The sequence below is a fragment of the Lycium barbarum genome, chromosome 1 (assembly GCF_019175385.1).
Source record: "Lycium barbarum isolate Lr01 chromosome 1, ASM1917538v2, whole genome shotgun sequence".
In the NCBI taxonomy this organism is placed as follows: Eukaryota; Viridiplantae; Streptophyta; class Magnoliopsida; order Solanales; family Solanaceae; genus Lycium; species Lycium barbarum.
In genome coordinates this window covers 58,116,702-58,129,363 of record NC_083337.1, presented here as the reverse complement: position 1 = coordinate 58,129,363, position 12,662 = coordinate 58,116,702, and positions in this window count along the sequence as shown.

Here is a 12,662-nt window from a genome sequence, read left to right as displayed (position 1 = left end):
CATTATCCGTATTCCGTGATAGTACCCGTACCATATTTGTGCTCGTATTCGTATACAGGCCCTTATTCACATTCATATACATAGTCATATCATATTCATACTCATATCATATACATAGCATTTCCATAGCATACCCAACCACGTAGGATCGGTGTTTCATACATACTTGGCCAATCAAGGCTCAAGGTTACTCATACCTGGCCCTACCAAGGCTTCAGGGTTATCCGTACCCTCTGCAGAGGTGCGCGCGTGTTACGTAATCGTATACATAGTTATTTACATATCATACCCGGCCTCATAAGCTCGGGGTTCTATAATAGTCGTACATATACATAATAGCTCATAAACATCATTACTTTTAATCATCATTATAATAATCGTCATCGTTATTATCATTATAGTCATCATCAATAGCATTATCACTACTATCGTCATCCAACTCTTCTACCTTAATAGGCCTACTCGTAATACGAGAAACTTAGTAAAATCGTAGCGTATCAAGAATCGTGAGCTTACAAGCTCGGAAGATGAATTCATTCGGAAGACAACATACTCGTATAGAGGATTTAGATGTTTGGCCAAAGAATCATGCCTTATGAAAGAAGGGTTAGCCTTACATACCTTTCCGTCGCACTATTCTACACTTGCGCGTTCCCCTCCAACGTTAGCGTTTCTACCTTCATTAAAGTCATACTATCATTAGAATCGATAATTAGCACACATGGCTAAAACTAGGGGAAAATCGAACAACAACTCCTTCATCATCATAATTCAACTCCCAAACATCAACAATACATTGACAATATCATAACAATGGCCATTAGTCATTCACATTATCCACATTCCTCAATTTACTTTCATTTGCCCATATCTATGGCTATAACAAATGATTTCATCCATTCACATACAATGTCTATTTCATGGTCTTTCAACGTCATTTATAACCCATTCATGTCACAATATAACAACAATCACGATTCGATTCCAACTAATTCTCTAAATGGCACTATTCATCATTCAGGACCCATTTTACAATATTCTTCTACACTTCAAGTATTTCAACTCTCCAATATCTTAAACAACATATAAACATCATGAATCTTACCTTAGATGTTGTAGGAACAAGCTTTAGTTGATAATACTTCACTTTGAGCAAAATCCTAGTTTATCTCCATTTGGATTTCTTGACCTTGGATGATCTTTGATGGTTTTCTTACTCTTGATTTACTTGTTTTATGTTGTTGGTCACCAAATATCTTTGAATTCTTGTGGAATAAATGTAGAGAGACGTTTTAGAGAGAAGGGGTGTGATGTAGAAGTGAAATGAAATATGCCGTGGTCCCCTTATTTAATGACTTGAAAATCTAATTTGAAGTGCACAGTGGTCGTAAACTTGGTTTACGGTCCGTATTCCAGTTTACGGACCGTCCTTCATGGTCATATTTAATCATAACAGAACTAGAAACTCAGGCTGAAGCATGGTGATTTACGATCACGGGTTACGGGCCGTAAACCACTTTACGGTCCGTATTTTGGGTCGTATTTACCATTTGATCAATTGGCAGAAAGTTGAAGTTTTGGAAGCTAAAATACGACATGGCAGTTTACGGACCGTATACCACTTTACGGTCCATATTTCACTTTACGACCAACTGGCCAGAATGCAAGCCTACAACTTTTCACATTTCCAAAACCTATAATTAGTCATTGTGGAGCATAACCTATCTCTTATCGCAATTGGCTTTGGAATCTTATTTAGGGTCATCAAATGTCGTTTCTTACTCATGGAAACATCACACACTCGTGCTCATCACTAGGTCATTCACTTGCGTACCAACGGGAGATTTTTCGAGGTGTAACATTACTACACTACATCTTATTCATGCCGTTTTCTCGTAATTCATAGCTACGATAATTCCTGTGTGAAGTCTTAACATACTTACCTTGCAGTCTTGTAACCAAATAATACAACCGATACAGCAATCCGAACAAGGATGTATTTTACTTAGCTCATCTGGTAGTTATGAGTCAATGTCTAAATCTGCTCCAATTAACAACTTTTGTCCTATAAGGATGCTCACCATAGTAGCAGGTCTAGTTATCCTTACCATCCATATAATGTCACTTGCCTTCTTCTTCGGTGCTCAAAGTTCACTTGTAACGTCATCTTTGTTTTCCACGGCCTAAGTCTCATACGCCACTAATACCCCTGATGCCTCTTATTATTTTACTTTTGTTTTTCACTCAACACTAATTTCAAAAACCAATCATAATCGTAGTATATTTGTCGTTGATGGTAGATTTACTCTATCGCTTTGTCGTTGTACAGTAAACTCATAACTCATGATCATATTTTTCCTTGCGACTCTTTACTTCATATACTTCACTCGTTCTAACTTGGTACAGGATATTCATAGGGAATGCATTTCCCTTTAATTATAACGCAACTACTTCTTAAGCACGCGTACTTCGTGTATTTCCTACTCTCCATTCTCGTTATTATTCCTTCCTTCTCAATTTATCTTGCTTTCTCCTGTTTTATAATCAATCCTTCATTCTTCGTATGAGAAACCCTATCCCTAACTGAGTACATCCACTTTTGTCCTTTAGAATCTACTACCTTCGTATAATCCATTCTTTGCTCCCAAAACTTATTCTATTCATTCTGATCATCCCCTGTCACGCTTATTGTGTTGATCCTTTTCTTAATAATCGTCCTATTTTGTTATTCATCCTTCTGTAGTCTTGGTCTTTTACATCCGTCTAAACATATCACTCAAGCTCTCGATTATGCCAATCACAAACTACTGCTACTTTACCATATCACCTTCCTCTGATTTCTTTCTTTCTCACTTTTTTTTTTAGTTGACTTCCCCTTTTTACTGGCTATCATTTCTGTCATTGAGGAATCCCTATGCTGGACTTTACCCTAACAAAGTCTTATAAGCTTTCTCATCTACTGCCCCATGGCTCGCTTGTTGGTTTCACACTTGCATTCACTCTTTATTCATATAGAACATGTCACATCCTTAGTCGTTTCCTCGCTATACTTTGCATTACGGTTCTTGTTGCGTTCTCATTATACCCTGACCATAATCAACTCTATTGAGTGACACTTCTTGATCTCATTCGCAAGCCTGCTTATAACATAGGATAAACCTCGTGAAGTAAGTATACTCAACCCGTTACTCCTTCTAATCAGTTCTATCACGCTCACCATATAAATTGTTTTACCAACGTGTTCTCATTCATTATAACCCTTCGTATTCGTACTTCTGTCTCCGGGTACTGTTACTTTAGTCGCTAGTAAACTTATCGCGTCTTTCTCGTGCTTATCCCTCCAATAAATACCTCGGTATCGCATTCCATTGGAGTTACCCTCTCTCTTCTATGTCGTGCTTTAGCACTACCAGTCTTCCCAATTTACCCTAGTATTTCTCTTAACCATATCAGTGTCGATCTTATAATTACCGTTACTCATCTCTTGTAGTTGTCAATGATACTCCTAACTCAATCTCGTCCTGCCATTATCTTGTTGCACATCATCATTTCTCGTCAGGACATATCACGAGCTTGTACCTTGTCTCCTTCAAATTCTAGGAAAACTTCGGCAGAGTTTCCTTTGTAAGCATAACAATCCCAAACCATTAAAGTATATAAATAGTAGATCTTGTCTCATAAGTTGTGCCTGCACACGCGGTCTAGAATTCCAACATCTATATACATACATATATTATTTATATTCGCTCACCGTCAATCAACTTACTCGTAAATCACAATTCGGGCTATCACTAGGTTACTAACAAATATAGTCATCTCAGATTGTCGGATTGGCTCATATTTTTCACCTCAACACAATCATCACAACGGGGGAGATACATGACAGCATAGGGTCTGAATCCATCGATGCACACATATTGTAAAAGGAAACTGACAATATACCTGGGACAATATCAGGGGAAGACTCAAGATCCTGTCGCTCAGCTAACGCATGAATATGATACTGGGATCCACTTGGACTGGGCGCTCCTGTTTAGTATCTATCACCACCTACTAACATCTGTGGCCTTGGCCTTGGAGAGCGTACCGATGATGAAGAGCCAGCTACTAACCCCATAGGTCGAACCTCATCTCTACCATGCCTCCATGGGCAGTCGCGCATGATATGACCTGGCTGAGCACAGGTATAACAAACATCCGAGCCCAAGTGGGACGGTCCCCAATGTAACCTGCGACACTGAGTACATCGTGGTACCGGGGATCTCGTATGACTAGAACCACTCCGAATCCGAGAACTGGAAACTCTGAGACACGGGGGTGACTTAGAATAAGTAGATCCATCAAATCGGGGTCTAGGAAACTGCGGAGGAGCACCACTTGCTGAACGAACTGAGTGCCTAGAGAATTATTGCCTCGGAGCACCGCTACACTCATGATCGAACCATGAAGAACTAATTCTCTTTCTCCAACCCCAGTTATCGTGGCCCACATCCTCCCGCTGAGCTTGAGCGGCTACCAATTGAGTCAGTAGAAGAATGGACTATCTTATCTCTTGGCCCGAGGCACCTAGTAGAGGAACGGGGGGTGCTGGAGCTAAAGCTGAGGCTCCCCTCTGATCCTCAAAAGTGGGCGAATTATGGGAAAATTGAGGTGGGGCCTTATTCTGGGGTTCACCCTCCTCCACATCTATAGACGGCTCTCGTTCAAGCCCTTCTTCCACCACCATCTTGCCCTTCTGGGCTGCCGTAGATTTTCCTTTCATCAGCTTCGCTGAAATCATAGCACACTTTTAAGGAGGATAAAATCTTATACATGGCTCTATCGCACGATCCCATAGGAAGAAAGATGGTCATTTTTCCAAAATGCCCTGTAGCCTCTTGTTTATTAGTGTGGCGCACAACACACCATAAATAAGACTCTACTAGACACGGCTCGTAGACATTTCCTAGCACTGAACTGCTCTGATACCAGTTTTGTCGTGACCCAGCTAGGGGCCGCGACGGGTACCCGGGGCTAGCCACCGAGCACCACTCGTACTACTACTCATTTTACTCATTTAATGCTCTTTTATCAATTAATACTGAAGACATAAGAAAATCATCTTTTCATTTGAGAACCTAAAATACTTTTATATGCATAAGCCTCTCGGCCATCAAAATAATATATGTACATTGTAACAATCTCGTGAGACCATCTAACCCACATTGCGCATCTACGAGCCTCTACAGGAGTGCTAAACGTGAAGACGGGACAAGAACCCATCACGCCCAAAATACATATACATGAATATACACAAAAGAATAATCAAGCACCTCCGGATCAAAGGAGTGCTTTCAATCGGCGGAGAGCTACTACGAATCTGGTTAAGCTCTCCTCCCTGTCTACCTGTGGGCATGAACACAGCGTCCAAAGAAAACGGACGTCAGTACGAACATTGTACTGAGTATGAGAGGCATAAACAATGAAATAAGACAATGATACAAGGGAAATATCGATATGAAACATCTGTATCTGACTGTCAAATATAAAAGAAGTAACGCATACTATCTTACTCATACTCATCGTCATATCATATATGCATAAATGTATTAGTTGCCAGCCCATATAGGTATGGTGTGATAATGTATAAGCTGCCCGTCCATGTCGGATCGGTGTGATAGTCACAACATTAGCCTGCGTCCAGGCCTCCCGCGTCCAGGGTATCATCTCATGCCGCCCACTATTGGTGCTGCCCGTGCCATATAGACACGGTATAATCATCTATAAGCCGCCCGCCTTAGAGGTGCTGCCCAGCCTTACAGGCGCGGTGTAATGTCATCAACATGTACTCATCATAATGCATGCACAATAACTCAAAGTTAATTATACTTTATCGAGGTGACATAAGGTCATGAACCCCCGATTCCATTATGGACATTTATAAGTATTCTGCCTCACCTTGAAGGAAATAGTATATAAGGTGAGTATACACAACAAGTAACATCATCATCTTTATAGGAACATCATATCGTGAACGCTAGAATCTTTATATTTAACTCATCATCATCATTATTGAACTCATAATATATCTCTCATCTCATAAGGCTATTCATGAACATGGACTATTAGTTTTCCGGGATATAAATGATTAATGGAGAAAGAGGAAAAATCATACCATAGGATTCATGCCATAGAAAGAAAGGACTAGCCTCACATACCTTTGAGGTTTACTAATCTATCGCTTGCTTGTTCTCCTTTAGTGCGTACGTTCTACCTTCAAGAGAATTTGTATCGACATTAGCTAGCGATTATAAAAATAGCTTACTAACGCAAGAGAAAATTGGACAACATTTTCTTTCGTTTGTGCAACTCTTCCTATATTCTATATCAACTCTCAAGCGCTTATTACAACGTTCTCAATATGATAGACAACACTCATCATTCATTTACACTATTCGTATTTCACAATTTGTCTTCCATTTCTCCATAATCATGGCCATGGTTCTTTGGTACATCTTTCTCACATAGGATATTTATTCCATGTTCTAAATTCCATTCATAACATTTTTATAATCACAAATTATCAATGATCATGGCTCAATTCAAACCTTTACTCAACAATGCTACTATTCACCCTTTCATGACCCATTTCTTACATCCTTCTATAATCCAAGTGTTTCAACTCTTCCATATCCTAAATAACACGTAAATGTCATAAAACTAACCTTAGATATTGTAGGAACAAGCTTTGAGTGGTATTACTCTCCTTGCACCAGAACCCTAGTTTACTTCTCTTGAAATTTCTTAAGAGAGATGAACTTTAGCTAGGTTTCATACACTTTATTTCATGGATTTGGTGTTAATGATCATGGATCACCTTTGGTTTTCTTGTGATGAAGAGTAGAGAGAATTCTAGAGAGAAGTATCGTGGAAATGAAATGAATTAATGAGCTTGGGTCCCCTTTTTAATGACTTAAAATCTGATCCGAAATAAACAGTAGTTGAAGTGTACAGTGGTCGTAAACCCAGTTTACGGTCCGTATTCCAGTTTATGGGCCATATTTCGTGGTCGTATTTAAGCATAACAAAAACAGAAAGGTATGCTGGGGATCACAGTGATTTACGATCGCAGTTTACGGGCCGTATTTCAATTTACGGTTCGTATTCCAAGTCGTATTTAAACATTGATCATTTGGCAGAAGGTTGAAGTTTTGTAAGTTGGAATACGACATGGTGGTTTACGGTATACTACTTTACGGTCCATATTTCATTTTACGACCGACTGGGCCAAAGTGCAAATCTGCAACTTTCATGTTTCCAAAACCTATAATTAGTCATTTTGGAGCATAACCTTATCTCTTATTCCCATTGCCTTTGAAATCTTGCTTTGGGTCGTCAAACATCATTCCCTTCTGATTAAAACACCATATACTTGTATTCTTCGTTAGTCTATTCGTTGTACATTCACGGGGAAATTTGCGGGGTGTAACACTCTTCCCCCCTTTTGAAACATTCGTCCTCGAATGTTAAACACTTGGGATTCTATGAAAATTTCGCCAGAGTTTCCCCTGTACTAGGACACTACCATCCTGTCACAACAACCCATAATAATTATGCCTCACAGGGCTACAACACAATAAAACTATAAATTGGCCACACACGACCAAAAGCATGAAAAGTGCGCATACATACCTCAAAATCTTGATGCTTCATCATGAATCTCTCCTGGGGCTGAGACAAGTGCGGACACTTGGATTTAATATTTTCTTCCGCTTCCCGAGTCATTCTTCTCGGTTGTTATTCTGCCATAAGACCTTAACTGAGGCCACTTCTTTATTTTGAAGTCTCCGTACTCGCCTATCTAGTGTGGCAATCGGTACCTTTTCATAGATCAACTTTTCTATTACTTGAACAGTATTTATTGGCATGATCCTAGTAAGATTTCCAACATATTTACGAAGCATCGAGACACGGATATTAGATCCAATTCATAAGCCACCTTGCCTATTTTGCATACCATCTCATAAGGCCTAATGTATCGGAGACTAAGCTTCCCCTTCATTCAGTGATCTTATTGCATTCGCAAGTTGTCACACCCCAGGGCTACTGTAGCAAGAGTATATCATGTACTTATGTCATATTCCAAGTAATTGTCCTATTTACCCCTAACAACAATTCCAACTCAATATTTCAACTCAATTTACCATATTTCTTTTCCTTCAACTGACCTGAGGTATCATGGACACACTATCCTTGTTTACCTCTTACTCCTCTTTTTAAATATCCACTTGGTCTCATTGGCGACGTATAATTACTTGCGAGTTACATAATCGTTCTTGCGTGATTCGTGTACATACACATCTATACATATACATGTATCCATATCTGCATTCGTATTCATAATCGTACTCATTTACATGTCGTATCCATAGTCATATTCCTATACATATCATTTACAACGACTTTACCACTGGTATCTTTACCTCTATTCTAGTATAACACCGTCATCCTTTACAATACCCCTAGAGTTATTTGCTCTCAATGTCACGTGGTTCAAGGTCTTCGCGAATGGTTTCCCGTATAATCTCAGATGCCTGCTCAACTCTCACTCTTTGTTTTAGAGTCTATATCTGTCACATTTTAGGATCCATCGTCCCAAATCTCTACACTTGAATTCCCTTTACTCGTTTCCCCCCTTTAAGGGTTTTACTTGTACCATTCTCAAATCCGTTATCTTTCCTTCAAATCTTTAATTCATACATCCCTTACTTGTCACGACCCGTCTAGAGGGCCGCAACGAGCACCCGGTGCTAGCCCACCCGGGCACCCTTGGCTTACACATATACTTACATCTAGGTGAGCCATACGATTAAACATACATTTTTTTATTAATCACACTAGTCCCATTGGACGACAACATCTTTAAATCATCATTGACATCTATGCCACATCAAATGTATATAAGCCGACGAGGCTATCAAAAGATATACAAAATATTGGCCGATAAGGCCGGACACGTCTAATCATACACACGTGACTACGAGCCTCTAAGGAGAGTATAACATATCACATGAGCGGGACAGGACCCCGCTATGCCCACAATTATGTACACAAAAGAATAAGTACCCAAAAGCTATGGCTCCGAATGAAATGGAGCTCTGCTGTGAAGTCTCTGAGAAAGCAGCTATGGATCAAGCCTGTCTCTCTGTGCACCTGCGGGCATGACACAACGTCCACAAACAAAAGGACGCCAGTACGAAGAATGTACTGAGTATGTAAAGCATGATCAATATCAATATAGAAGCATAAATAGCAACATAAGAAATAGCATAGGATGGGAGATGGCAATATTGTCGTCATATGCACTTACTTGCCTTTCATAGGAACTTTCCCTTGCTAATACGTATTTGTGTACATACATCATTATCCGTATTTCGTGATAGTACCCGTACCATGTTTGTGCTCGTATTCGTATACAGGCCCTTATTTACATTCATATACAAAGGCATATCATATTCATACTCATATCATATACATAGCATTTCCATAGCATACCCGACCACGTAGGATTGGTGTTTCATACATACTTGGCCAATCAAGGCTCAAGGTTACTCATACCTGGCCCTACCGAGGCTTCAGGGTTATCCGTACCCTCTGCAGAGGTGCGCGCGTGTTACATAATGATATACATAGTTATTTACATATCATACCCGGCCTCATAAGCTCGGGGTTCTATAATAGTCGTACATATACATAATAGCTCATAAACATCCTTACTTTTAATCATCGTTATAATAATCGTCATCGTTATTATCATTATAGTCATCATCAATAGCATTATCGCTATTATCGTCATCCAGCTCTTCTACCTTAATAGGCCTACTCGTAATACGAGAAACTTAGTACAATCGTAGCGTATCAAGAATCGTGAGCTTACAAGATCGGAAGATCAATTCATTCGGAAGACAACATACTCGTATAGAGGATTTAGATGTTTGGCCAAAGAACCATGCCTTATGAAAGAAGGGTTAGCCTTACATACCTTTCCGTCGCACTATTCTACACTAGCGCGTTCCCCTCCAACGTTAGCGTTTCTACCTTCATTAAAGTCATACTATCATTAGAATCGATAATTAGCACACATGGCTAAAACTAGGGGAAAATCAGACAACATCTCCATCATCATCATAATTCAACTCCCAAACGTCAACAATACATTCACAATATCATAACAATGGCCATTAGTCATTCACATTATCCACATTCCTCAATTTACTTTCATTTGCCCATATCTATGGCTATAACACATGATTTCGTCCATTCACATACAATGTCTATTTCATGGTCTTTCAACGTCATTTATAACCCATTCATGTCACAGTATAACAACAATCATGATTCGATTCCAACTAATTCTCTAAATGGCACTATTCATCATTCAGGACCCATTTTACCATATTCTTCTACACTCCAAGTATTTCAACTCTCCAATATCTTAAACAACATATAAACATCATGAATCTTACCTTAGATATTGTAGGAACAAGCTTTAGTTGATAATACTCCACTTTGAGCAAAATCCTAGTTTATCTCCATTTGGATTTCTTGACCTTGGATGATCTTTGATGGTTTTCTTACTCTTGATTTAGTTGTTTTATGTTGTTGGTCACCAAATATCTTTGAATTCTTGTGGAATAAATGTAGAGAGAAGGGGTGTGATGTAGAAGTGAAATGAAATAAGCCTTGGTCCCCTTATTTAATGACTTGAAAATCTTATTTGAAGTGCACAGTGGTCGCAAACTTGGTTTACGGTCCATATTCCAGTTTACGGACCGTCCTTCATGGTCGTATTTAATCATTACAGAACCAGAAACTCAGGCTGAAGCATGGTGATTTACGATCACGGGTTACGGGCCGTAAACCACTTTACGGTCCGTATTTTGGGTCGTATTTAACCATTTGATCAATTGGCAGAAAGTTGAAGTTTTGGAAGCCAAAATACGACATGGCAGTTTACGGACCGTATACCACTTTACGGTCCGTATTTCACTTTACGACCAACTAGCCAGAATGCAAGCCTACAACTTTTCACATTTCCAAAACCTATAATTAGTCATTGTGGAGCATAACCTATCTCTTATCGCAATTGGATTTTGAATCTTATTTAGGGTCATCAAATGTCGTTTCTTACTCATGGAAACATCACACACTCGTGCTCATCACTAGGTCATTCACTTGTATACCAACGGGAGATTTTCCGAGGTGTAACATTACTACACTACATCTTATTCATGCCGTTTTCTCGTAATTCATAGCTACGATAATTCCTGTGTGAAGTCTTAACATACTTACCTTGCAGTCTTGTTACCAAATAATACAACCGATACAGCAATCCGAACAAGGATGTATTTTACTTAGCTCATCTGGTAGTTATGAGTCAATGTCTAAATCTGCTCCAATTAACAACTTTTGTCCCATAGGGATGCTCACCATAGTAGTAGGTCTAGTTATCCTTACCATACATATAATGTCACTTGCCCTCTTCTTCGGTGCTCAAAGTTCACTTGTAACGTCATCTTTGTTTTCCAGGGCCTAAGTCTCATACGCCACTAATACCCCTCATGCTTCTTATTATTTTACTTTTGTTTTGCACTCAACACTAATTTCAAAAACCAATCATAATCGTAGTATATTTGTCGTTGATGGTAGATTTACTCTATCGATTTGTCGTCGTACAGTAAACTCATAACTCATGATCATATTTTTCCTTGCGACTCTTTACTTCATATACTTCACTCGTTCTAACTTGGTACAGGATATTCATAGGGAATGCATCTCCCTTTAATTATAACGCAACTACTTCTTAAGCACGCGTACTTCGTGTATTTCCTTCTCTCTATTCTCGTTGTTATTCCTTCCTTCTCAATTTATCTTGCTTTCTCCTGTTTTATGATCAATCCTTCATTCTTCGTATGAGGAACCCTATCCCTAACTGAGTACATCCACTTTTGTCCTTTAGAATCTACTACCTTCATATAATCCATTCTTTGCTCCCAAAACTTATTCTGTTCATTCTGATCATCCCCTGTCACCCTTATTGTGTTGATCCTTTTCTTAATAATCGTCCTATTTTGTTATTCATCTTTCTGTAGTCTTGGTCTTTTACATTAAGCTAAAGATATCACTCAAGCTCTCGATTATGCCAATCACAAACTACTGCTACTTTACCATATCACCTTCCTCTGATTTCTTTCTTTCTCACTTGTTTTTAGTTGACTTCCCCCTTTTTACTGGCTATCATTTCTGTCATTGAGGAATCCCTATGCTGGACTTTCCCCAAAAAAAGTCTTATAAGCTTTCTCATCTACTGCCCCATGGCTCTCTTGTTGGTTTCACACTTGCATTCACTCTTTATTCATATAGAACATGTCCCATCCTTAGTCGTTTCCTCGCTATACTTTGCATTACGGTTCTTGTTGCGTTCTCATTATACCCTGACCATAATCAACTCTATAGAGTGACACTTCTTGATCTCATTCGCAAGCCTGCTTATAACATAGGATAAACCTCGTGAAGTAACCATACTCAACCCGTTACTCTTTCTAATCAGTTCTATCACGCACATATAAATTGTTTTACCAACGTGTTCTCATTCATTATAACCCTTCGTATTCGTACTTCTG